Genomic DNA, 23,775 nt, shown 5'->3' with positions numbered 1-23,775 from the left:
CAAAACACACGCATGCCGACTGACACTGACCACTGGCGGGTGCGGTGTTCTCCGTTCTCCGATCACAATGTTAAACAGACCCGGGACCCGAAGTAATAGATTGGGACACAACCCGGACCTGGCTGACCATTTAAAATATAGACCCAAACCCGTCTGTGTCCCGGGTCCTCGGGTCTCAGGTCTCGGGTCCTCCGTGAAGACCCCAACACCACACCTTGTTTACAAGCAGAAGAATGTATATGCATGCGTCGTGTTCCTCTTAATAATGGCGGAGGACGGTGATACGGAAGAGAAGAATTGTTGAATAAAGTTGTTATTTTTGTTTTCTTTCCATACAAAAAGTATTCTTTCGTCGGTTGCACAACTGATGTCACATGGACTATTTTAACGATGTCTTTACTGGGTCTGGGAACTTTTCAGTTACAATGCTGTCTATGGAGGTTCAGAAAGCTCTCGGATTTCATAAACAAATATATTCATTTGTGTTCAAAAGATAAACGCAAGTCTTACAGGTCCTTCGACATGGAATGGCATGAGGGTGAGTAATTAATGACAGAATTTTAATTTTTGTATGAACTGTGCCTTTAATGTTAACCTTATAAAGGAATAGCTCAACAAAAAGACAATTCTGTTTTAAGATTTTTGGATGATTAATTTACAAATCAGACATCACTAAAATTAAAAAAAAAATTTAAGTATACTAAAAAGATATATATTTTTTTTTAAAAGTGAACTTGTAGCCCTATCAAGCATATACATACCAAAAAAAACTTTCATGTTAAACACAATTCCAGGAACATAAGGGATGAGTAAACAATAACATTCTACATCTTGGGGTGAAATATATAGACTTAAGGCAGAAATTAAGAACTTAAGACTTAAGGCCAATTCACACCACACTAACAGACGCAGACCAATGCCAACAGACAACCATTAGCTACAGTACGTCACAACAAACCTTGATTCAACATGTTCAATCAGTGAAAAGAAGTGGCTAACAAGGCCAACAGACACCGATAGGGGTAACACACTGATCCAACAAAACTTGTCAATCGTGTCTGTTGTCGTTTGTCAGCACACGTTGGTGCAATGTGTATTGGCCTTCACTAATTCACACATTCTGAGAAATCTAGAAATTTTTTATTTCTGAAACACAAAAATTAATAAAGCACCTTTTAAAAACAAAAATTTATTTACTGGCATCTATGATTCAATGAAGAACCTTTAACATTCATGGAACCTTTACAGTGCACAAAAGGTTATTTACGGTGAAAAAGGTTCTTCTGATTATTAAAATGTTCTTCACGCTAAGAACAAAAAAGGTTCTTTTAAGAACTGTTCACTGAACGGTTCTTTGGGGAAGCAAAAATGGTTCCTCTATGGCATCGCTGCAATAAAACTAAAAAAAACTCTTTTGTATTGGCATCTATGATTCCACGAAAAACCTTTAACATTAATTGACCAAAAAGTGCTTTATAGTCAAAAAACACTGAGAAAAAAATGTTCTTTTAAGATTTGCTCACTGAACGGTTGGTTCTAAGGCATCGTTCCCTTGTTGGAACCTTTATTTTAAAGAGCGTAATTGGGTTTTGTAGCTTCTTGTTCCTTTTGACCATTAAAAAACTGCTTCCATTAACAAAGCTGTACCCCAATTCAGTAGAACAATGGCCAGATGCAAAATCAAAACAAAAACGCATCTAATATTTATAATTTCTCCGGCTAGTTAAATTGAAAACGCGTATAAATAGACGCAACGGTTGGGGCTGAAACGACTGTATCTGTAACGCATCCCCTCCGTCCCCTCCTGCCCACTGTGGCTTTGGTATTGTGTTCATGTAAACAGGACACAGGGCCCTTGGACAGGGTAGGTCTGGAATGTACTGTCTCCGCATTTGTTTTTCATTGAAAAGGGGATTGCGAATCCTGACGGGCATGATTAATCACTGCGCGCCAGACATCTGAATACGGCTCGGGAAAGGTTCAACTTTTTAATTCATCCTACACGCAATCTATTCAAACCAGCTGCTGCCTTTCCTCATGCTCATTTTCACTCTTTTCTCAGTGACCACTGCTGCTATTCTCTCTCTCCTTCTCTTTCTCTTTCCTTGGCTTTCATAATTATCAGGGGAGAAGGGGCATTGAAAGCTGTTGTTTTTGAGGAGATTTCGGTCGTGTCAACGTCTCGAGCCGCAGCCAACTGTCTTCCTCTCTCCGTTCTGTCGAATTATTATTTCAGGCTTACAGATATGACGAGGAAAACAGTGATTTTCCCAACAAATACCTTTGTGAGTGAAGCACTGCTCTGTGTAATTGTGAAAAGGTAGGAAAAGTAAGAAAATACATCTTGTTGAGCGCTCTGTATTTTGTGTTGGATTGATTTTCTGTTTCCCTTATTACCAGCAGACAACCCCAAGAGGGAGAAGTGGATCAAAACATTTTTGAAATGGTTCTGTCTCCGGTTCCCTTATTTTGTAGCTCACTTTAGAGCCAGTCCAATATTTCTCCTGGGGAGCTTAAACATACTCATCAAAATCTGTTGGGCAGCAACAGCCCACTAAAGCCACAGTGTGGTTGCTCCAATTGTATAAAACATCTCCTCCATTATGAGAACAGGCAGAAAAACAAACCACAGCATGCTTGGCATCAAAGTCATTTAGAAAACAGCAGACAGACACGGAGCTATTTCAATAACCCCACATAGATACCACAGGAAAACATTTGGTCCATTAAACTATTCACATACGGCCTAACCCTTTCAAATGCAATTGATTTCCACCTCACAGTTTGAGGTGAGCTTAGGGTTCCAAAACCTAGTGAGCTGCCTCGGTGACTACTGCCTACATAGACAGCTGCCTTCTAAGGCAGGAGTCTTAAAGGGATAGTTCACCATAATGTAAATTTTAGTTATCATTTATACACCCACATTCATTTCAAATATATATTAGTCAGTTATACAATGTTAGTCAATGGTAACCAAAACTGGTTACATGCAATTTGGTTTGTAGTGACATGAGGGGGAGTAAATGGCAGAATTTTCAATTTTGTGTAAACAACCCCTTTAGTGTCATTATAGTAGCAATTGAATTACATTTTAGGTGGCAATTTGGAAAACCCTACATAGGAAGAAGCTCCACCTACACTACAAATGTTTATTGTTAGCATGTTGCTAAAGATAATAGTATGATACTTTTAAAAATGGTAAATTCCATTTTTAATTGCACTGAACATTTTTTTTTTCATAATTTTAGAATCAATATTTTCCTCACTGTGTCCACACGATATTGGATACATTATGACACATTGTTCATTGCAGTGCATTCTGGTGTTGCTTTTGTTAAAATTAGGTATCTAGGTTGTTTGCCCTAAAATGCACAGGTGGCTCACTATTTAGGGGGTGGGGTTGGATCTGGCCAAAACATATGCTAAATATGTAACCCTGGACCCCAAAACCAGTCATAAGGGTCCATTTTTTTAAATTGAGATTTATACAACATCTGAAAGTTGAATAAATAAGCTTTCCATTGATGTATGGTTTGTTAGGATAGGACAATATTTGGCCGAGATACAACTATTTTAAATTCCGGAATCTGAGGGTACAAAAAAAAAAAATCATAATATTGAGAAAATCACCTTTAAAGTCGTCCAAATGAAGTTCTTAGCAATGCATATTACTATTACTAATTTTTTATATATTTACAGTAGGAAATTTACAAAACATCTTCATGGAACATGATCTTTACTTAATGTCCTAATGATTTTTGACCCATACAATGTATTTTTGGCTATTGCTACAAATATACCCCAGGTTTTGTGCTCCAGGGTCACATATATTCTGTAATAAGCAGAGTTTGGTGAAATGTATCTTTAAATTGAAAACAGACAAATAAATAAACAAACAAACCTTCAAATGCTGAAATGTATAACATGATTATTTTGTAATAAGAGTCAAAATATGTTTCCAATCTAGTAATGCAAAATGGGTGATGCCAAATGTACATTTACATTTAGAGATGTAGGTCCCACTTTATATTAAGTGGCTTTTATGGACTTGCATCAAAAAATAATTACAGTGCACTTATTGCATTCATATTGTGTTGCTAAACACTTGGTGCTATTGAGGTGGGATACGGATATTGTTAGGGACTAGTTTGGTGGTATGGGTAGGTTTAAAGGTAGGTCAACAGTTTAATTATCAATGTAATTACAGATGTAATTGCATGCATGTATTTTAATGTAAATGAAAGTACATAGAAGATAAGGCCACTTAATATAAAGTGGGACCTTAGTGATTTATTTTTTGGCCATTCTTTGTACATTTTGAAATATATTTTTAGAATATATCTGGACATGTATTTTAGCTCTGTGGGAGAGCTAAAATTCTTAAAATGAATGATAGCTTATTGGTAACCCTACAAGGCATTAGAAGTGCTTCAGGTGGATCTATTTTTCACTCCTTCTATCCCCGGGAGACGTTTTAGCATATCTATGACTGGATCTCCTCCAATACAAGCAACACATACATCTGTTTAAAGCATTAGTTGTGAATAATGCTGAAGGTAGAGGGCAGTTTTTATCTGAGCCAGCCACTGCTGCATCCTCAGGTAAGCAATTCCAGAAGCCTGTTTGTCTCTTGAGCTGAATGACCTTGAAATACCCTTGTTGTTCTCCTGCACCGCCACACAAACAGACTGCAGATGATTTTATTGTTTGCCCTTTACTGTCTGAGAGACGGGTGCAGGGAGTCGGTGAGCATGGCGGAGAGAGAGAACATCAGTGGCACCCGGTACGCATTCGATTCCTCTTTGACGCCTGAACAAAACACTGCAGAAATCGTACGCTTGCTATTCCTATTCCACGGAAACAGAAAACATTGAGAGAAAATGTAAATGGAGGACTATTCTATTGGTATTATTCATTTAAAAGTATTGTGGAGTTTTTCCCCACTGAGTTTCTCCTCTGCTCACTTTGGAATGACAGTCTTTCATCTCTAGCTGCACTTGCGAGCGTGAGTCACACTTCGACTTCACAGAGGCATCTTCCAGCTCTCCCTCTCTCCTCCTCTTAGTCTCTGAGACGAGTTTCTCCCTCTCTGACTTACTCTCTAACTGTGTTCTCTCTGTCTTGTTCCCTGAGGAAACAGGTTGAAGGATGAGCGGCTGACTACGGCATGTCAAGATCTTGAGAAAAACAGACATTATCAAATGCACAAGTCAGAGTTTTAATAGCATTTTCGATATCAAATGCGATGATAAGCACTTGGTTGACATCGGCTGCTGTTTATATAATGCCATAGATTGCCAGTGTCTATGGTTCTGCGCACAGTACTGGAAGAATATTGGTTTTATGCTTCTTTGATATCGGTCCATTCAGTGCTGCTGGAATTTACAAAGCGGTTTGTCCTTCGATGAATAGTCAAGGAGGTCTAAAAGAGAAAGCTATCATTAGCAATCTCCTTCATTTCAACAACAGTTGCTCAGCTGGCACATGCAGCCCCGGAAGTATGCAACTTACATGCTGACGCCTTTGGTCATTGGTACTCAGTTATGCACACAGATTGGCATTCATATATCTGCCATGCAGATTCAGAGCTAATAGTATGAAAAAATGACATCATGACAACAGTGAATGAGCACAGTCCCGAAGCCTTCACTAACTAAGCCATGCTGTGAAATACAAAGACACAATTGCCAAAAACGTAAGATAAAGCACTGATAAATCCAAAAAAATCACTGGTACAAGAAGTAACATTATGAGATATAAAGTCACAAATATATGAAGTATATATTGCAAGATATAGAGAGGTAATTGCAATATATAAGTGACATTAGGTAAGTTTACTCACAAATTTTCCTCAGTCCGTTCTTCATGAGTTCTTTTTACATGCGCATTTAACAATTCTGAACAAAACTTCAGAGCATGAACTATAAGCTGACTTTTATTAATAAAATAGCCTAAATACTGGATTGCTACATTATATTCTATAGCAACAACGTGGTAAAGTCTCTGTTTTTGAAGTAACTAAACACAGCTTCATTTTGGAAAGAGATGCGCAGATGCAGGTTTTTTATGTTTTTTATTTATTTATTTAGTTGACAGGGACATTGTACATTAATAAAACATTTCTGTAAATGTACCAGAATCAGCCAAAGGCTATTTTTCATCCGTAGTCCCTGGACAAGATGTTACAAGTCACCCTAAACAAAATTTAATAAAAAATACATACTAGAACATTTAGTAATTACACAATACAAATCATACAGTAGTCTACTGAAAACAATATAAGATCAATTAAAAACAATGCAAACAAAATACAAACAATAATAGAATAGCTAGCAGATATAAGATTCTAGTGCTGACAAATCTGAGTACTAATTAACCAATTCTTCAATTGAACCCTATATAAAGCATATGTGTCTAGATCTCTTATAGTTGTCGGAACAGTATTCCATTCTCATGCAGCTTTGACAGAAGGGGGAGAAGATAAACCATGAATAATTTTATACATCAAGCATATATTTGCATACTTAATCATGTTTTCCCAACTTAACTAATTATATATTTCCAGTATTGGACAATGATGATAATGTTCCCATTTCTTATCGAAGACTTTAAGTGTACGTTTGTATAAGGACTCTAATGGTTTTAGAGTCACTGAACTCGCCTGAGACCAGGTGGTTAAACAGTCAATCATGTTAGAAATAACCATAGAATACATATACATCTTAGCTGCCTCTAATGACATGTAATCTCTAATAAACTTAAAATTATAGAGATTCAATTTAACCTGCTTACAAACCTTTTCATCTTGAGCTTTAAATGTGCGTTTAGAATCAATCAGTATTCCCAGATATTTATATTGGGGCACTACCTGCAGCTTCACCCCTGACACGTAAACATTCGGCTCTTTAATAATACTCTTAAACTTAGCGAAAAGCATACATACTGTTTTGGACACATTTAGTTGTAAGCAATTCTCTTTTAGCCATGCCGACACATTAACGATTGAATTCATAAATTAATTTGCAACCTGTGTCAGACTATTACCATGTATATAAATTACTGTATCGTCCGCATACATTTGTATATTAATGCCAGGACATTCAAGATGAAAATCATTTATATACATAGCAAAAAGTATTGGACCCAAGATAGATCCTTGCGGAACACCAGTTGATGTACCTAAATCATTGGATAGGTGATTTTGTACTCAGGTAACACACATACAACTCTCTCTTTCTCTCTCTCGATCAATAGATCAGTTGATAATCAATTCAAATATATGCTACAATTCATTTAAATAAATGTGGTCTCACTGCACTATTTCATCCCTCTGTCTAATTTGAATTGGGCAGAATGCTAGAGCTAGTGAGCCGTAACTGACGAAAATAACAGTTTCGCCAAGGGTTCTTAATGCAAAGCTAGGTGGACATTATCCCTTACATATAGCACTATATCAAGAGTGAAATTGCTATATATGTTACCTATACTCCAATATATAATTTTCATATGCGTTCATTGCCTGGAAAGATGAAAGTAACAATATATGAAATGAATAAATAATAGCAGTGAATTTGATTACTTAAGTGATTATTAATCTTAACAGATTATTTAAGTGTATGTGGATGCAGCTGTTGTTAATTGTGTCCCTCCCTATAGCTTACAATTGCTATGCTAAAGTCATCATTTTAGAAAATAAAGTCAGAATTGTGTTTAGTATTTTTTACTCAGAAAGAGACAAAAACAGTATTCAACAGAGAAATAAAAGATCACACAGGAAAGACAAGTTTACTACATGCTTCAAAAAATAAATAATGTACCAAACATGTGAATTAGCATTTTATACACAGCTATTCTTGAATGGCCGTCGACAAAGAACAATGTTTGGCCACTGCAAATGGTGTAATTATAGCATCTACCAGCAGGGATTTCTGTCAACTAAACAGTCCAAACTTGTAGTCAGAGCTGAGTGTTACTTAAAAATTGAAGTCCATGAATGATAACTACATGTTAGAAACATAATCTAGGTTACTAATTTAAGGTAATGTATTCTGACTACTTTTTAGGTTACATTTAGATTACTTTTTTATCTAACTGATAAATTAAACATACCATACTGATATAAAAAAAATAAAAAAAAAAACAGAACAAGAATGTATTCCATTTTATGATATCAACATCATAAAATGCATTAAACATACAGTAAACCAGGAGAACTGCAGTGGGTTTGATAAAAAGCTAATAATTAATTAAATAATAAAAATGTAAAATTAATTATTCAAAGACTTGAACACTAAAAATAGAAATATTTAATTTGTTTGCCTGCATCATGTTAATGTGACCATTAACCAACATCAAACAATCAAACTGCAAATGTGTTTTTACATTATTGAAATATTAACTTCCTCAGTGACATTTCGAGTTAATATTAACTGTTAAAGAGTTTTGGCTGACAAAAACATTTGGGAAGCCCTGCATTACATGAACAAACAATTATAAACATGAAAATAACAATTGCATTATACTCCAAAAGTCTTTCAAGTTTGAGAAACGTACAGTTACTGAAGGTCACTGGATACGATGACGACATAGTGTTTCATGACTATACACCAGTGTTTAGTAACTTGCATAATTATTTGTTTTATACATGGTTTAAATGCTTGAGAGGTGCTTTCCTTCACAGTGTGCTGCTATTCAGCCATATCGCATGGCTACGAGTGTGATATTGTGTTTATACAACAGTTTGATGGTACAAGTGTGTAAATAAAAAGAGACAAGCTGAACTACTTCCTTCCGCCACAGTTTCAAATCTTAGTTTTACAGATTAACAGCAGTGTCCAAGCCTCTGCTACTAATTCGAAAACGTCACTTTAGGACTAGTAACGAAGGAACAGAGTTAATTCACTTAAGCCCACTGTATTATATTGAGTGGAGTATTATGAGAGAGCGATTGCCTTTTAACAATTAAGGTGATTACAGCACTATTCAATGCATTTGTCGGTTCTGTCCCTATGGTTGTATCTTACAAGGTTGTTTAAAGTAAAATAATAACATCCTTGTTTCAGTCCTTTTCAACATAAAAGTCCTTGTAAATCACTTTATTTAAAATGTAATGAGTAAAAGTACTTGATTTTTGGAATCTGATTACCGATTACATGTGATCAGTTACTACTCAGCTGTGCTTGTAATCAGCAGGATATATGGATAAACTTTTACATAAATCTAGAATTGTGTAAAATTAAAAAAAAAACACTGCATTAATGAAAACATGACTTAGGCCTACAACAAAAAGGTGTTTAGGCCTACAACTACAAGGTAAATGTAATCTATTTATTATTCATTAGATTTTTTTTTTCTTTCTCAGCACTGAGCAGAAGATTACAAATCTTAGGCACGGTAATGTTTTGATATCAGAAATTATTATTTATAAAGTCTGTTTATAAAGCCTCTTGCCTCTCCCTTATTGAAATAAATCATATTCAAATGTGCTCGAAAACAAGATGGGATTTAATTAAGTTGTGCAAGCTAGCTGAGAAAGCACAAACACTCCAGGATTTAATGGAGTGAATGTTGAATACTTAGCATTTTTATTTTCTTTTCCTCTCCCCCTTTGCTGCAAAGTTGCATTCAACTCATTTCATTTGAAGGAATGTTTCTGCCATGATGGGGCTTTTCGATAAGCTCCCCTTTATTGCGCTTTCTGTCTGAGAATGACTAGTGCGCTTTTCTCCCACCTGCTCGCCTGTCACGGTGTCAGCTTGAGTCAGAACGCTGTGAAATCCCAGCGCACCGCCACGCAACCGTGTGGAAACACCACAGATGAGAGCACCAACAATGGAGGAAGGAAAGACGCCGGCAATCGGATGAAGATGTCAGTTACAGTCAATAAAGGGAGAAGTCTTGATCTGTCATCTTGTGCATTCTGAAAGAGAGAGAGAGTCAGAGATGTGATTGCATTGATGATGGGGAAAGGGGGTTTTATGAGTCATTACTATTAAAATGTTCTCTTTAGGGGTCTGAGAACTTCTGTTAATAGCTAAAATCCCCATTGAAATATCAAGTTTGATACTTCATGACTTCATATGTATGTATGTATGTATGTATGTATATATATATATATATATATATATATACAGGGCCGGCCCAAGCCTTTATGGGGCCCTAAGCAGAATTTTATTTGGGGGCCCCTCGGTGCCGCCAATATGACTGTTTATTGTCAAAGCTCGATTATGCACACACTATAAATCTAACACACCCATTATCAGTTTTGTTTGTTGTAGCTGTGTTGCTTACATCATACCATTGTCTGCCTGCATGTTTTTATCTTTCTGTGGTTTTGAACAACAGTTGCAACAGTTGCAAGCTTACAACAGTGGTCAGGTGTTCATTTTCACTTTAACATTCAAAGTCTTAGGCTCGGTTTCACAGACAGGGCTTAGACTAAACCAGGATTAAGCCATAGTTCAATTAGGACATTTAAGTGATTTTTATAAACATGCCTTAGAAAAAAAGCATTACTGGTGTTCATCATAAGACAAAACAAAAGCACTGATATGTTTTAAGATCAGTCAGTGCAAGTTTCTTTCATCTGAAACAGCTCAGATTTACATTTTAGTCTAGGAATAGGCTTAAGCCTTGTCTGTGAAACAAGAAACCGGGGGGTTAAAGTATTAAGTGGCATGCTTAATGTGCTGAAAAGTAGCTAAATAAACCAGCAGACAATGCATTTACAGAACAGAATGTTATTTTAACAACATAAATATTAATCGAAGTTGTACTTTTATTACAAGTCATACTTTTTATAATAAATATTAAACACAACAGTGAGCATCTATATAAAACAACAACTCTTAATTTATATCTAGCTAATTGAGGCATAATGGAATATAATAGCAACGACGCAAAATGTAGGCTGAGGAGAAGCTTATTTTTATTACAAAAATATATACCCAGGAAAGTTATGGCAATTTTTACTGATCTGACCAGGGGTGCATTTCCCAAAAGCAACTATGGTCGCAAGTTCTGTCGTTACAAATAGAGTTCAGTGGAAATAACGACCACAGTTAGCTAACAATGGTTTTGAGAAACGCACCTCTGATTTGTGCCACAAAACCCCCATGTTGAATTTGTCCCTCTCCACCCGCAAAACACCACTGATTTTAACCCTTTGAGCCAGAGAAAGACGAGCTCCGAAAACAATAAAAAGAAAGACGCGCTCTGTGCTTTTCATATTTCATAACTGTTCAGTGTTTTCAACTAAATACAGTTTATTTTAGGTTTCAGACATTTAAATACACTTCAGTTAAGTGAAGAAAAAAGACATTTAGTTTGTTATAGGCTATAGGCAACACAATGATTTCTATAAGCGGCAATAATAATCCTTTCAATTAATGGACGACATGGTTTATTCCTATATCAAATAGGCTACACATTTACCATAAAGTTTACTCTGTTTTTCTCCCAGCTGACTGACCACATACTTTCATGTATTTCGGGAGAAATAGGTGAATTTACGTGATGTTAATCCGACGGATCCACACGGCAGCGTCCGGCGCATAGGTTATTATCAACATGCTCATTATTGTGCCTGCATGACACGTCACTATGGAAATAATAAAAATTATATGTATAGAATATTTAATTATTTAATATTTCACTTTTGTATAATTACCACTGTCCACTGACATATATCACGAATATAAGATAAAATAAACGGTCATTTTTAATGTAGACTACTCTTGGGGGCCCTCTGGTGGCCACGGGGCCCTAAGCAGCCGCTTAGTTCGCTTATGCCTTGGGCCGGCTCTGGATATATATATATATATATATACACAGCATATATATCTATAGACAAATTTAGTTCAAGTTGTAAAAATGCCATGTGGAGCAACTTTCCAACTTAACTTTATGATTTAATGATTTATGATGTGTGTATTGTATAATATCATTCACCTTAAAAATTATGTTTACAAACTATAAGGACATGAATTCATGAAACATTTGACTTTACTTGACCACATGATAGTTTAGGGGTCATTAATTAAAACCTTCCTTGAAAACGTTTTTCAAAACCATATGAAATCAACATGAATTGTATTTCTACGATCTTGTCACATGTGTTTTACATTGCATTTGAAATATTTTTTCCTTTTATTTATCATAGATGCTCTTATTTGTTATTGGCCCTCCAGTCAGTTGATACGTTTATTAGATTTTTTATGATCAAATCATTTCCAAACGTGAACAGCTTTACTGTACTGGACCACAATAACCTTTCTAAAAGTAAGAAAAGTATGGTAAAACTGAGGGATGCATCATTAATAATAACTGTCAACTGGGGTTGAATGGGTCTGAGAAAATTGAAAGGGAATTTTGAAGAGAAAATAATAGGTTAATTTAGAAGCTGCTATTATTATTTGTACACAACAGCACTGAGGACTCTCAGTATTTCGCAGTACAGGATAGTTAACAATAATAATGCAGAAATTAAGGGGCCAAGCTCAACAGAAGTAAAATGAAGAGCTAAGCAGCTGTCTTTAATTATTCCGTAAAGACTAGGGTTCTCCAACCCTGCTCCTGGAAAGCTACCTTCCTGCAAACTGAAGTTCCAACCCTGTTATGCTGAGTTCACACTGCACGATTTAACTCCGATATTCACTTGCTGACAGGTTTTGCAAAATTGCTAACAAATGCCCAAAATCGAAGGCAAATTGGTGCTCGTTCACGCGAGTGACAATCACATAGTGCGATTTATCAAAGACACGATTTGAGAGAATCGCCAATGCCAGAGAAATATTTGGCATGCAGGTCCAGAAATATCTGGACCTGTCGGCGATTCAAAGTCCTGCTATCTGAAATGAGTTCTGACTGAAAAATATATCAGCGACACAACCAATGAGAAAAGCAAGATACAGGCAACGGGAAGTTCGGGGAGGAGTTATATTAAATGTAGTTTGCGGACAAGACAGAGTTGTCGGCGATTGTTCCAAATTATGATTTTGCTGAGATTCCAAATTTGCTGTGGTTAATGAAAAGACAGTCCTCTATCTGTGTGCCAAATTTCATAACTTTCCCACAAGCAGTTCTATGGTGTGCCACAGACCTCCAGATCTGAAGAAGAAGAAAAAGATGATGAAGAAGAAGAAAACTAATGGATACAATAAGTGTCTAAAGCAGCACCTTGGGTGGTTCATAAGCCCCTAATATGGTTCATTAGTTCTACTGTACATAGCTAAAGGACAACAGGAGAGTATCAGTCACCTTTCACTATCATTCTCAGAGTTTGGTATCATAAGGTCAGATAAGGCCTTGAGAGATGTTGGCCTCTCACAGCACAGACTAAGTATTTAGGTCTGGCTGTGGTTTGTTATTTTCTAGGTACTTTGGAGCTGAGTAAAGGGATCAGGAGGTGAGGAGTCGAACCGAGGCCAGGCTGACTTATAGGAGCTGGGTGAAAGGGTCAGTATGTGGAGCCTGTATCACCTCCTGACAGCCTGATTTCCTCCACCATTATCACAGCCATCTTTTAACACCCCACCACAGCTGTGTGTAATAAAAAGAGTAAGAAGCAGAGAAAGAAAGCGCTTTTCCCTCCCCCTACATGCCTTTCTCTCTTAACAAAACAAATAAGCGTAGTTAGATGGGAAATTATAAGATGATAGAATCAGGTGAGCATCGCCCACCCCCAACAGGACCAATTGTGAGAAGTTCAAGAAAGTTGTGAAAACAGCCCCTGAAGAACAGTGCAACTATCATTTAGACAAAACACATCTTTTCAACAATTAGCTGGAAAGATATTGAAGGGCTCCCCTGTGTAACTCATTTAAAGCCTTACAGATTTAAAAAAAAAAATGAATTATTCTATTAAATTCAGTTCAAATACACTCTTCCTTCAGTCATTTGCTTTCCATTTCATTCAGGCTTTTCATTACCGAAAGGGAAAAAAAAATCAATTACATCGAACACCTGAACTAACAATACTGCCAGGCCAATTTGCAGTTGCAGGAAACTGCCTACGCAAGAATTAGTAATGTTAATGAGGAGATTGATTTGATATTTTTGGCAATCTGAGAGCACAAAGGCAGGCCCGTCCTCTCGCTCCCACTCCTTTTGTTGACTGGTAAATTAAAGAGCTTGGGCTTGATCAAAGAAGAAAAATCTAATTTCCTCTTTCATTAAACCCGACTAATACGCCTCGACTCTGTAGGACGGCCAAACCTGCCATTGTCTTGATAATCACCGGCAGAGTCCAGGAGGATTCAAACTTGTGTTCTTTTGAAAAGACTTTTGTATTGCACCAACTTGTAGCAGTTGAATAGCTTATTCATTATAAAATTTCATATAACACAAGTCAAATTAAATGAGACTCAGGTAATTATGATTGGACGGGGAGTGTGCAGTCATCATAATGACCCTTGGGTGATAAGTCTAGATGTTGTCGGCGGAGGTAATGTAGATTATATTCCATATTAATACAAAATTCACTGATTGTATCCCAAGCATCCTCGCACCAGCAATAATGAACACAGCAGAGTTATCTTACAGACTCACATTTCTGGATTCACTGACCCTGACCAATCCCAGAGTGGAGTATATTCATCATATCTGTGCTCGCCTAGACCTCAGCCATTCCAGAGGAGTCTGCAGAGAGACTGGAGTTCATAAATCTACTACCTCTCACTTAATGAAGCTCCCCATTCCTCTGCAAAGCGTGCTGGGCTTAACATACTGTACGAGTCTCGGAGAGGGCTAATAACTGAGGTCAGACTGGAGGAAAAGTTTCTCTTAGAGACTAAGTCCCACGATGAACTGTATGCAAACTGTGACAGCTTAACAACCAGTAGTTAAAGGGATAGTTCACCTAAAAATTTAAATTCTGTCAAGTTTTACTCAACCTAATGTGGTTCCAAACAGGTTTTAGGTTCTTATTTAATCTTATTAGTGATTTCGTTTTAAAAGCAGTCAACATGTCAAATCACGATCAGCCATGAGAGCCAAAGATGTTCAATGTTATTGACCTCCACTTGGACTGTATGGGAAAAAAACAGCTCTGACATTCAACTAAAATCTGCTTTTGTGTTCCACATTAAACTTTATTTTACAATGTAACTTTATAATTCCTCTAGAATGTGAATTTATTTAATGTAATTGTGGCTTCTTTCCTCATAATTGTGGTTTCATCATTCAGTTGTGACATCTGATGATGTGACTTAAAATCACATCATACGGAATCATGAAATAAAAAACGAACAACAATAAACATTAATCTAAGATTATGTTAATTCATATACCGTATATACTATTGTTATACTGTAAATTAATGTGTGTTCAGAATAAATTAACTAATGCAAATTTATACAAATATTAAACATGTATAACATGATAAATGCCTGCTCAGTTTTTTCAATGTCACAATGTGACTTTATATTTCACAATTTTTATATTGCAATGTATATTTTTATTTCTCAACTACATTTAATTTCTCAGTATTGTAAATATATTTAACATAATTGTGACTTCATTTGATAATGTGACTTATAATACATTAACTAATGTTAATTTATACAAATGTAATTAATAAATGCCTGTTCATTTTTTAATCTCACAGTGTGACTGTATTTCACAGTCAGACTTTATCTTGCAATGTATATTTATATTTCTCAACTGCAACGTATTTGTTTAACAGAACTGTGACTTCATCACGCAGTTGCGACATCTGATAATGTGACTTTGCTTCTTATAATTGCAACTTTGTATGTTGCATGACTTTATATCTCTCAATGCGACTATTAGTTATTTTAGTAACATTTTACAAAAAGGTTCAGGTATGATTAGGTATCCTGAAATAACTAACATTAAGGATATGTTAATTCATAAATATACTATTGTTTGTTTGTTCATTATACTAACTAATGCTAATTTATACAAATGTTAAAAATGTATGTGTAGAAATTTGCATTTAGTGTTCTTTTTTATGTTGACAAACTGAACTGTTTTGTGTAGAGTACAACCCTTATTTTAAACTTTATTTTATAAATACTTTAAAAAAAAAATTATTCTTAAGGTGGAAACAGGCTTCCAGGTCCTCGTCTGAACGGAGCTTTTTAGTTCAGCAGCGTTCCACTATGTTGCTTTGTGTAAAGTTTTATAATGCTTTGAATCAAACTGAATCAGTCTGATAGTACAGAGACACCCCTCAGTGAAATGTGTTTTCTTAGTCTCTCTCCAGCTCTTCATCACAAACCAAGTACCTGCTGTCAACATATTGCATTTTCCCAGGCTTCCACCTTTCGGTGGCCGGTGGGCCATCACGTCATTGAGCTCCACCACTGCCGAGAAAGTCATATCTGTCGAATTCAACACGAGAGAGTGGCTGAAGCGAGGAGGAGAGGAGAGGGAGCGGGAAGAATCTGTGTTTGCCATCAACAACTCAAGAGAGCAGAGCGCCGGTAAGATTGATGATCCCTTCCCTGAAAGTAACAAAAGATCTACCGCCCGTGAGAGCCTGCTTATGGGGCCTGATAGACTTGTCATTCTCTTAATAAACGCCACAGATATGTCAGTGGCAGCAGCAGTGCAGCCTGAGGTGGACCCAGCCGGACACAGAGGAAGCTCCATCAACCCCAAACTCTTAAAATAAGCTCAGATGGGCAGAATACACACAAAGAGGCAGCGCTGGCTCTTGACATCTTAAAGCAAATTAGATTTTTTAAGATTCTCAGGATCGATCCTTCAAACTCTAATATTCCACATGTTGCATCTCTCATTATGGACGGCATGGACAAGTTATTATAATACAAAAACAAAATGATAAAATATAAATATATAATTAAAGAGAGCCAAATTGCAGAAACTGGCCATTTAAGCTTTCAGCTCATTTGAAGTTAATTTAAATAATGATTTTTATTATAATAAACTGAAATTATATGAAATAATTAATTAAAATATATTATTTGTGTCTAGAAATCACACTCCCACCTCTGTAATAAACTATGCAATAAATAAATAAAAACTACAGAAACATTAAAAAAGAAATTGTTTGTTCATAGTGGATTATTGCATACATTTAAATTTATTTCAAATCCTATTTCTCTTCATTTTTAGTATGTATTGAATTCGATGAAGACCACTTTAAGTCATTTTATTGACCAAATACCATAATAATCTAATGTAGATTATATATTTGAAGTAGTATATGCCACATGCCCAGATGTCAAAAGCAATTGCTGTTGTACCGATTGGCTTGAGACCGACAGCTCAGGCCTCAGTCTCTTTACATAACTGTCCAATCAGATTAATCCTGCAGGGAGGCAGCCCAAATTTAGCAGGTTTACTCTAATAAAGAACTGACAGACTAATGGCATATACAGATATTGAGGCTGTATGGTTATACCAAATAAAAAATGTTTAAGTGTAATATGGGATATTATAGTATAGTGTTTTTAAAAACAAATCTTCTTTATATAATTAAATTAAAAACTAAATTGTGCATGTGCATCCTCACGCAAATAACACCACCCTATAAAAGCAGAACCTGCTAACATGTCTAAGTTTTGAGAGGAATACTAGAAAGAATCTCTGAATTTGAGGAGAAGCATGGAGAATATTATTTTGATAGCCAAAGTGAATCTAAAACATCTTGAGCAGTAAACACACACGCACACATACTGTATATAGACAGATATATATAGGCCTAGACGCACACAATAGAAAGACAAAAAAAAAACTAGGAAAATCATCATCTCCAGCATTGCCATTTTATAGAGTCTGCTGCCATTTACAATATTTAGTTATTTTTCACTGCAAGAGCCGCTGTCTCTGTCACAATTCAATCTAGGCCTCTCTCCCCACACACTGTATAATGCCTAGTTAAAGGCAGCAGTGTGTGAAATGGTATTTTAAAATAAATGAAAGTGACTAGGAAACAGAGGGCTTGGGAGATATTACGGTGTCAACGCTGACAGACAAGCCCTGGGATGGGCTGTGAAGTTATCAGGCCAAGGGAGACGGCGCTGGATTAAATAAAACTCCAGTTTCACTGCTGCTGTGTCACCATCACACACTCTGCCACACTAACGTTGCTACAATACAGGGCCATTTTTCTGCAGCCCATCAAGATAATATGCTCGGAGACATAATGAGATGGCTAATGTTTCAGCCGCTCTTTCAATGCATCTCCTGAAATTTCCATATGAAATGGGGTCTTGGCTCAGATAATACAGCTAATACAGGAAGTGAATTCTACGGGTTGGCGTACAATAGCACAGTGATTCCCCCAGGAGGAATTTGAAAAGGTTGTGCTTTTGCTTTTTAAAACCCCAAAAAACATTAATAATATAAATAACAAATACATATTGTACACTACTATTTAAAATGTTTGGGGTCAGTATGAAGTCTCTTATTTGCACCAATTTGAAAAATTACAGTAACTAAATATTATTACAATTTTAAATAACTGTTTTCTATTTTCATATATTTAAAATGTCATTTGTTGCTGTGATGGCAAAGCTGAATATTCAGCAGTCTTCAGTGTCACATGGTCCTTTATAACTCATTTTAATATGCTAATTTGGCTTTTTTAATGAACAATACTTCTGCAGCCTTTATTAATCTTAGTTTATGTTTGTCTCAGCATTTACTAATGCATTATTAAAATCACAAGTTGTGTTTGTGAACAAACAATGAACGACTGTATTTTCATAAACTAACAAAGATTAACAAATAGTGCAATAAATGTTTTGTTCATTGTTCGCTCATGTTAGTTAATACATTAACTAATGTTAACAAATGACACCTTATTGTAAAGTGTTAAGTATTATTATCTTATTAATTTAACTGACCCCAAACTTTCAGTTACATTGCTATGAAATATATAGGCCTATTATATTATTGATAAAATGATATAAGTGATCATGAAAGTAAACTAAATATTTTTTTTAATTACTTAATATTGTAACATGTTACACCAACATGAGTATGATATTGCATTTATGCAACTGATCATTAAAGTGGTTAACAGACTTTTTAACTATTTAGACACAATATTGCCATACTTTGTCTATTTCTGCTCCACCTATGAAAATACTTCCAAACAAGTCAAAAAAGATCCGTTACATTACATCTCAAAAAACCCCACAGTTTTGAATTAGTGTTTAGGAATCAGTTGAGTGAATTATTCAATGGCTCGCTAATAAAGACGAATCAGTGCATTCGGATAAATTGTTTGAATGAATGATTCACTGATTCGTTCATAAAGAGTCGCTTGCCGCCACCTACTGGTGTGATGACACAACATGTAAAGAGTCACTGAAACATCCAAACCACTAATGCCAAGACTAACTGAGGAACTAACTGGTGTTATTAGTTAAAAGAAGCACATTACTGGTTTGTGTTGATGAATGGGTAGGCAATAAAGAACTGAAGAAGGCCAACAAGTCTTTAAAACATAAAAAATCAGCAAATATTGAAGTCATTATACCTTAACATGAACGTAATAGCGATTCAAGGACAAAATGCCAGTAAAGCAACATTCATCCCTACAGTTACAAATCATGTATGAAGAAGTAGCCGCTTCACCCTCTTTCCTATTCCCCCAATCATATCTTTATATTTACAACCCTGTCTGTGTCCTCGGGGTCTGCTAGGGGCAGAAAAAACCCTCTGCGTGTGGTTTTACCGCAGTCCCTCTCCAGCTATCAGAGAGAAATCTCAGAGCCAATCTCCTGTGTTAAAGAAGACCAATTTCCCCACAGGGAGCTTTTCATGCTGGACAAAGCATATTGCCTTGCCTGGGTCCACACATACTCAGGTTTAAGTAAGAACTGTATGCACTCTGTTGAATCGCAGCATCTGTCAATATGGCAATACTGTCACATTCCTCCCTTATACAAGCAAAAAGAAATGAGCGAGTGTAGCAAATGAAAATGATATCTACACATCATCTGACTATGATGTTTATGGCACGATCAGAAATTTCACAACTGATTGTACCTCAAATAACAAACGCTATCCTGCGACAGACTATCATAAACATCTGGTAGTGATGGCGACAGTTCAGAAAATGCCAATGACGAGACTGATTTTTTAAGACCTGTTTTGACATGTTTCTTGCTCACTTCTCGGGAGAGTGTGGCTTATTCAATTCACTGTCAAGGCTCTATAAATATTTATCTTACATGATGCAAAACATGACATTAGGGAGAAAAAGAGTGTGTCACCTGCTGGAACAAGAAGAGAGAGAGCGTTTGAGTGACAGCGCTACCAGATGTCGTCTCAGTGCAGATTGTCTATAACTGCGTCGGCTCGTATAAACAGCAACATGTACGCTGTACCCTCTACGGCAGACAGGATTAGACATTTGAAGGAAGAATATGGACAGACGATCAGGATAAACAGTGCTGCAAAAGGCCAAGGGTCAGATCAATGTTGCCAAAACAGAGAAACTGCAGTGCACTGAAGGAGACTTTAAAATGTATTATCCAAATCCAGGGCAATTTTTTATGTTGTCAGCAGGTTGTCCACCCACTGGGAATTTTACAGTGCCTAAATAAAGCTAAAAATGTCTGTGCACATGAAAGCACTCTGATGTCTCAAAACATTTCTAATTTCACAGATGTGATATGATAATTCTGGAATAAATGTAGTGCGTTGCAGCAATTTGCATTCGTATATTTTAAATATTGCCGAGAATGATGATCGTAAAGTATTGTAATTCTAAATAAACGTTTATGAATATTAGGCCTAATTGGGACTATTGTAAATTGCATAACCCCAGTGCTTCACTTCAGAATACATTAGTATTCCTGTTGTGCTTCTTACCAAACTCTCAGGTGAAGAATTTTTCTCTTCATTAATAAACATAAGTGTGGGGATCGGAGTAACCTTTTCAGGGAGGATTATGGAGAAAGGGGAAAATAAAGCGCAAAACATCTGCCCATGTGTCAAAAAAAATCTTTCATATTCCAAACATGTCTGGCAATAAGGCTTCTGTCTCATCATGGGAATAATAAGCAGTCAATTATGAATTTGTCCCTATGTTTTTTTTTTTTCGTTTTTTTCATTCAAAGTAAACGTTTCCTGCAAATTAATTTCACTGCAATAATGCTATAATGCAGAATTAGACATTTATCAGTTCTGTATATAAATAGTTGGTGTAATTATATTATGAATGTTATTAATTTTCATTGCTGCGTTTTTACTGACAGACAGAAGTGGATGAAACTAAAATAGGTAATTTGGTCCCACAGAGGAAATTCTGAGCTGAAACTAGAAATCTTCTCAAAGAAACATGGATCTAAAACTTAAAATAAAGACATTTGTAAGTTAACAAGCATTTGTTTCCATAAATGTGACATCTGCCATGCAGTTATCATTGTATTCTGCATCATTAGTCAGAGCAGAGCTAGACATGTCATCACAATCCTGCTATAAAGCTACAAATCAAAGTAGCCCAGCGTCAGTTCTTTCATTCAGAGCGGTGCTCAATCACACTGGGGAGTTATGCTTGGACAGTCTACCCTGGCGCCGTTCAACAATAAGTCTCTATTGCAGACCTGATGGTATGTATGACTTAGCCAGTGCTGGTTTAAAGAAACTAACTGCACTAAGATATGAAGAAAGGGATACAGCTGCACAAGACATCTAATTGTCAAGTCTCTGAGATTCTCTTGGTAGTAAACACTGCCATCTGCTGTCTGTCTACATGTCAACAGGCTCATGCACAAGTGCTGATTTTGTGTGTGTGTGTGTGTGTGTGTGTGTTTATATATATATGTATCAGATGTATCAATGCTCAGTGTATCAGACTTAATTTAATTTTTAAAGCAGCTTAGGTTTCTTGATTATCCATACATATTTGTGAATATAAAATATGAGTATCAAATATGATACAACTTTTGATGAACATTTATTTTATACATCCCATAATCATTATTGTATTCCACTGCATTATGTTTTGACCCCCACGGTTAAAATGACAGAGCTTTGATCATAAAACTATTGAAACATCATCTTACTAAGACATTATTAAGGCATATAGAGTGGCAACTACACATGTTAAGTAGTCTGCTATAGTATATTAATTAAAGAAGTCATTGGTTTACATTACATGCTTACAGAATTTCATCCTACTTTTTGACCACATAATTCACAACAGCTGCCCCAAATTGCATATTTTTACTTAGTTTGGGCTTCTAAATATAAATATACAGGCCATGACGTATCAAATGAGAGCCAAAATATGCAAAACAGTTTAGAGTTTTTAAATATATATTTGTCTGAAAGCTCAATAAACTGTTCAATCAATCAATCAATCAATCAACAAATGTCAGGTTTTACTAGGTTAATGCTAAATACTAGGTTTATTTCTACAACCCCACCACTTTGTTTTAAAGCTCTCGGATTCTTGCAGTGATGAAATGTTTTTTGGGTTCCTTCACTTTTTGAATTCTTTATTCCCTCTGTCGTCATTACTTATATTAAGAATACATTATATTATATTACATTAGCTGTGTAAGTTACTGACAGATGGAAAACAGTAAACAATTCAAAACCTCCAAGAAAACCGTGCTTAATTTTGTGCTTTTAGGACTGTCGGCTGTGAACAGACACAAAGTGCCTTAAAAGCTTAGATTACTTGAAAATGAAAATTTGCTGTTAATTTCCTCACCCTCAGGTCATCCAGGATGTAGGTGACTTTCTATTTTCAGTAGAACAGTTAAGATCATTTTAAGCTGAATCCATGGTGATTTCATAAAAAGCAAGTGAATGGGCACCGTCACTTTGAGAGTCAAAAAACAAACAGCTTCAATAAATCAGTTGTCAACAATAGCTTCAGTTTACAGTCATGAGCGCGAGCACGGAGGACCATTTGTTTGACTCTATGGATTACAAATAATAATGTTGTAAAGAATTTTGCCCCTCTTTTTATTTAATTTAATTTTTATTTATTTATTTTTTTACTCTTAAAGTGATGGCACCCATTGGGTCCAGCTAAAAATCTACTTTAGCCTACTCTTTTATGTAAGAAAGTCATTCTTCTTGTAACTGAATAAAAAATCTGACCAATTATTTCACATTTCAGTGAGTACAGTCATTTTCTGCAAACCATTCCATAAAAATATAGTAAGTATAATTTTATTATTATTTATTTATTAGTTGCTTTTTCACAATATAATAATGTAAAAATATATAATTATAATAATAAATATATAATAAAATAATAAATTAATGCAGGGCGAACAAAGACACATATATCTTTAGCTTTGATTAAAGTGAAATTAATATTGTATTTTATTTATTAAATTTTGTATTTTTGAACCCCTGTTACAGAGTAGAGCAAAGTGGAATGAAAACAATCACACTTACCATATGATTTTTAAAGTTTAAAAAATAGACATTCAGACAGTTATTGACAAAACAACTACGTGACAGACGAACAGAGAGAGCTTAACCTGGAGAGCCATTTGTTGTTGATCATGGCTCGATAGAGGCTTGTCTGGCAACCCTGCCTTAAAGTCAGCGTCCACAACCCATCTGCCAGAAGCCTCACGTCACAGTGTGTGGCCTCACAAACAGACAAGACCAATTAGTGCCGCGACAACAGTGATTACTGCCAGAGCAAGACTGAGACACGCACACTCTCTATCCCTGTCATCCATCTCGTGCTCAAAATCACATGTGGCATTTTCACTGATGATTTTTATTGGGTCGCTTACCCAGCCCCATCTGTAAAGTGTTGCTACTCCAATATGTCCACATGGCTACTGGTGTGCTGCAAAG

Source organism: Barbus barbus (assembly GCF_936440315.1).
Source record: "Barbus barbus genome assembly, chromosome: 26".
In the NCBI taxonomy this organism is placed as follows: domain Eukaryota; kingdom Metazoa; phylum Chordata; class Actinopteri; order Cypriniformes; family Cyprinidae; genus Barbus; species Barbus barbus.
Note: the sequence above shows the minus strand (reverse complement) of the source record.